Genomic DNA, 5636 nt, shown 5'->3' on the forward strand with positions numbered 1-5636 from the left:
ATTAAAAATTAATTATTTATTATTTTTGTTTTATGTGTATGCGTGGATTGCCTGCATGCAGGTAAGTGCACCTGTGTCGTGCAATGCCCGTGGAGGTCAGAAAAAGCTGTTGGATCCCCTGGGACTGGAGTTATGGACAGTTGTTAGCTGCCATGTGGGTGCTGGGATTCGAACCCGGGCCTTCTGCAAGAACAACCAGTGTTCTTAACTGCTGAGCCATCTCTCCAGCCCCACCCCATGCACATCTTATATTTTGACCATAGTCTCCTCTTCCCTGTTCCTAACTTATTTCCTCTAAAAATCTCATCTTTTTTAAAACCATCAATAATGGAGGCTGGGGGAGGGGTTGGTTGTTTTATCATAATTAGCAGTTGAGTAAAAAAATCCACATACATCCATTTTCACATATCCGGAGAGACCTTAGACTCTTCCTGCACTGCGTATGTCACGGCTCTCGTGATTTTGACCCGTTGGCTTGAGTAGTAAAGCATTCTAGTTGCAAAAAGCATACTCAGAGTTCTGCAATAGCAGTTCTGAAAAATACAGGCTGGAGTCACCCTCAGATAACTGAAGGGCTGGCCTCTTGGAGCTTTATGTATGTATTTTTATTTTTAGTATGTTTTTATATGTTAAAGATTTTATTGAGGCATGGTCTCAGTAGGCTTGGCTGTCATCCAGTTTGCAGTCTTCCTCTTTCAGCCTCTGAGCACTAACAGTATAGATGTGCATATCCAGCACAGTGTAGCTCTTACCTATTTTTAAATTAATTTTACGTCAGCATACAAAGTAATGGGCTTCATTATGACATTTCAACGCATGCACATCGTTCTACCTTGTTCTTACGCAGTCCCGTTTGTGTGTCCTGTCCCTCTTGCCGGTTTCCTCTCTCCGCACCAGGAGTTCCCTTTCTGCTTTTATGTCACATGTGTTCTGTTACTGTCTCTTTTACTGACCTCTTCCCTTACTTAAGATCTTTTCCCTTTCATGGTGATCGTTCTACTTTCATGTTTATACAGGCACACACACAGAGGGACACACACACATATTTCAGTCTTGCATACAAGAGAAAATACATATTTTTCTTTCTGAGTCTGGTTTACTTCATGTAATGTTAAGATCCTCAGTTTCATTCATTTCCCTGTGACTGCCATGATTTCATTCTGCTTTATGGCTGACTAAAATTGCATTGTATGTACCACATTTTCTTCTTTAAAATTTTTTATGTACCTGGAGAGATTGTGTGTTGGATAGCTTTAGTGTCAACTTGACACACCTGGGTTGAGGGAGCCTCAATTGGGGAATTGCCTCCATTGGACTGGCCTGTGGCCATGTCTGAGAGGCATCTTCTTGATTGTTGAGTGATGTGGGAGGGCCCAGCCCACTGTGGGTGGTGCCACCCCTGGGCAGGTGGTCCTGTGTTGCATAAGAAAGCAGGCTGAGCAGGGGCCAAGGGAGCAAGTCAGTAAGCAGCGTTCCTCCATGACCTGTGCTCTAGCTCCTACCTCCAGGTTCTTGCCCTGAGTTCCTATCTTGGGCTCCCTGATGAACTGTGACCCGGGAGATGTAAGATAAATAAACCCTTTCCTCCCCAAGTTGGTAGTGGTCAGAGTGCTTTGTCACAACAATGAAGAACAAACTAGGACAGATGGCTTAGTGGTTAAGAGAACTGGCTGCTCTTTTAGAAGATCTGGGTTCGAATCCCAGCACCCATAACATCCATCATAACTCCAGTCTCAGGGGATCTGACCCCTCTTCTGACCTCCATGGGCCTTGCACGACACAGGTACACTTACATACTTGTAGGCATAACACTCATACACATAAAAATGAAAAATTATTGAGATTATGTGCATATTATATAATACATCTTGATCATATTTAGACCCCTCCCCCATCTGCCCCCTCCATCAGCATCCTTGCCAGACATTTGCTGCATTCTGTCATATTTGCTAAGGCTTATTGACTCAAGTTTGTGTCCCCAAATGTCACTTAGTCAGCCTATCTAGTGTCACTCCCCTAAAGAAGACCAACTCTCCCTCACCCAGCAGTGATCAGTTGCAAATATTCCTCAGTTATGGTTGGGGCTTCTTCCCCACTTCCCCAGTTCTGGGGTGGGTTTTTGTCTGGTTTGAGTTTGCATAGGTCTTATGCATATGAGCAAGTTCTCAGCCACTTGGAAAACTGTTTCCTTGTAGTCATCCACCTCCCCTGGCTTTATAGTCCTTCCTCCTCCTCTTCTGCAATCGTCCCTAAGCCCTGAGTGGCAGAGGTTTAATACAGGAGTCCTATCCAGGGACACGTACTCTGCAGTGTCTTGTTCTCTACATTTTGGCCTGCTGTGACTTTCTGTGTTAATCACCATCTGTTACGTGAGGAAGCTTCACTGGTGAGAACTGAGCGATGCGTTAGTGTTTTCTTTTTCTTTCTTTCTTTCTTTTTGTTTTTACAAAAACTCTATTGAGAATTTCATACATGCATATAAGGTGTTTTGATCAAATCCATGCCCATCCCTCCCCTCCAACATTCCCCCCTCTGAAGAGGTAACCCTAAAATCTTTTAAGGATTAGTTACAAGCGCCCAAATACTTTTGACATTTTTGGGCTTGGAACAGAGTATGTTGCTAACAGGCCAAGGACATTTTGACTTTTAGCCAAGAAACTGGCGACATTTCTTTGGGGTCTTTTTACCCTAACTACCTAGCCAGTTCCTACCTCCTGTTCTTATCACACCATCCTCTGAAGGGGTTACCCAAACCCAAATTGCCAATAGGGAATTGGGATGCAGACAGCTCTGGCTTCTTCCATGCTGAACAGGCATTAGTATTTTCTATGCTCCCTGTTCTACTGTGTTCCCTGAGCCTTAGGTATAGAGGTTGCATTGTAGATGTGTCACTTAGAAGTGGGCATCTCGCAGACACTTACCCTGTGTGTTTGACCAATTATGGAACTCTGTAATAGTCTCCATCTGTTGCAAAAACTAGCTTCTTTGATGAGTAGTGAGAGGTATACTTGTCTGTAAATATAAGGATGCATATTTAGCATAGAGTAAGAAGTTTCATTTGTCTGGGGTTGTGACAGACATAGATGTAGGTTTTTCTCTAGGCCCTATCACCTCTCCAGCCATATGTATTTGGCTATGTTTACAGTACCACATGTGAGTTTCCCCCACTGAGCAGGCCAGTTAGATTACCCTCAAGATAAAAGTGCCACTACTATACTGATAGAAATAGTTTACTGGCCGAGTGTGGTGATGCATGCCTTTAATCCCACCACTTGGGCAGGTGGATCTGTGAGTTCAAGGCCACGCTGGTCTACATAGTGAGTTCCAGGCCAGTTAGGGCTACAGAGAGACTCTGTCTTAAAAAGACAAAAAAAAAAAAAAAAAAAAGAAAGAAGGGACCACAAGAGAACTTAATGGTTTACTGTGCTAGTCATTGTGTTTATTAGGCTTTGTAGCTGGGTTGGAACATTGATTTTTTTTTTCCCCTTGGCAACTTGTATAGTATCTTCTGATACTATGAGAGCTAGTCTTGAGGGAGGAGACTTCCAGGTCTGTTCCAGCTTGATTGCTTCAAGTCCTGTGTCCAAAGTATGTCCTGTCTTCAGCAATAGGGTCTTATCTTCAAGTTCTTGGAGGCAATCAAGGGCTGTGGCAATAGCCTGTTTTATTTTGGGAGTCTCTTGGACTACAGTACCACATTTTCTTTATGCAATAAACAGATCTGCAGGTATCTCTGTAGAATAATGTCTCAGAGTCTTTTGGATATATACCCAGGAATGCTATAGTAGGTCATGTGGTAGATGAGAGTTGGGTATTGAAGTGACCTACTATTATTGTATCAAGATCTATCTGACCTTTTATGCCTTTTAGTGTTTGTTGTATGGAATTTAGAGCCAGAACATCTGGTATACATATTTACAGCTGCTTTGTCTTCTTGATGAGGTGTTCCCTTTATTGATAGGCAGTGACCTTTTTATCTCTTCTTACTCATTTCGTTTGAAGTCTTCTGTAATATATCAGAATAGCTGTGGCAGCTTGTTTTCAGCTTCAATTTGGTTGACAGGTTTACTTCCACCCCTTGACTCTCATTTGTGGGTGTCTTAGCTAATGAGACGCAGTTTTTAGAGACAGCAAATTATTTTTTCATATTATATTATTTAATGTGTATGAATATGTTGCCTGTATTGTATGTAAGTGCACCTGTGTTATGCAATGCCTGTGGAGGTCAGAAGAGGGTGTCAGATTCCCTGGAACTAGAGCTATGGATGGTTGTTAGCTGCCACATGGGTGCTGGGAACTGAACCTGGGTCCTCTGTAAGTGTGTCCAGTGCTCTTAATTGCTGAGCCCTCTCTTTAGCCCTGAGACAGAAAATGATTGAATTTTTTTTTTTTTTAATTCAGTCCACTAGACTGTGACATTTTGGCAGTCAGTTGAGGACATTTGCACTTAAGGCTGTTATTGAGAAGTTTTGTTGGTTATATTCTTGATTGTCTTTTATTTTGGGGGGGCTCTTTTTGAGACAGGGTCTCCCTGTAGCCCCAGCTGGCCTGGCACTTGCTATGTAGACCAGGCTGGCCTTGAACTTACAGAGATCCGCCTGCCTCTGCCTCTCAAGTGCTGGGACTAAAGGCGTGCGCCATGCCCGGCTCTTTTGCTTGTCCTTTTATTCCTTCTACTTATGCTAGGGGTTTGCGGATATACTGTGCTGGACATTATGGTTTGCTTCTTAGTTTTCCTGTGGTCATCTGTTCCTCTCAGAAATTAGCTCTTCCTTGTGCCCTTGTAATGAAACTGTGTTTCTTCTCCTCTGTCTACAGTATTTCTTTTTAAATGTATTTTATTTATTATTTTTAATTTTTGTGTATGAGTGTATTGCCTACTTGTCGGATTCCCCTGGAACTCAGAAGACGGTGTCAGATTCCCCTGGAACAGGAGTTACAGATGGTTTTAGCTGCCATGTGGGTGCTGGTAATTGAACCTGGGTCCTCTGCGAGAGCAGCCAGTGCTCATAACCACTGAGCCGTCTCTCCAACCCCTGTACAGTATTTCTTTAAGCATTTTCTGTAATGCTGGCATGGCATGAATTAGTTTGTGCTTATCTTGAAGCAGTCTTTTTTCTCCATTAATTTCCAAAGATAACTTTACTGAATTTTGCAATATTGGTTGGCAGTCCATTACATTTAGGGCTTGAAATACATAATTCTCTGCTTTCCTGGCTTCTAGATTTTTTGATGATAAATTTCATGCTATTCTCATGTGTCTCCCTTTGTAGGTGTGTTGGTAGTTTTGCTTTGTGTTTTTAAAATTTTATACTTTTATTGAATTTTTGTGATTTTCATACAATGTAGTTTGATAGTATTTCGATCCCCTCCCCTATGTACTGCCCCCACTGCCCCCACCCAATTTAATGTACTCTCTTTTTAAAGAATATTTATTATTTTTATTTTATGTGTTTGAGTGTATTGCCTGCATGTAGGTAAATGCACCCGTGTCGTGCAATGCCCGCAAAGACAGAAGAGGCCGTAAGATCCCTTGGAACTGGAGTTACGGACAGTTGTTCGCTGCCATGTGATGCTGGGATTCGAACCCGGGTTTTCTGCAAGAACAACCAGTGTTCTTAGCTGCTGAGCCATCT

The 5636-nt window shown here is 42.5% G+C and overlaps 1 protein-coding gene across 1 annotated transcript in view; it reads left to right on the top strand.

The window, feature by feature from the left end:
- Cd109 (CD109 molecule) overlaps positions 1–5636 on the top strand; it is a gene marked incomplete at its 3' end in the record, with an annotated part of 110288 nt that overhangs the window by 66516 nt on the left and 38136 nt on the right.

This window comes from Nannospalax galili, unplaced genomic scaffold (assembly GCF_000622305.1).
Source record: "Nannospalax galili isolate Female #2095 unplaced genomic scaffold, S.galili_v1.0 scaffold82, whole genome shotgun sequence".
Lineage (NCBI taxonomy): Eukaryota > Metazoa > Chordata > Mammalia > Rodentia > Spalacidae > Nannospalax > Nannospalax galili.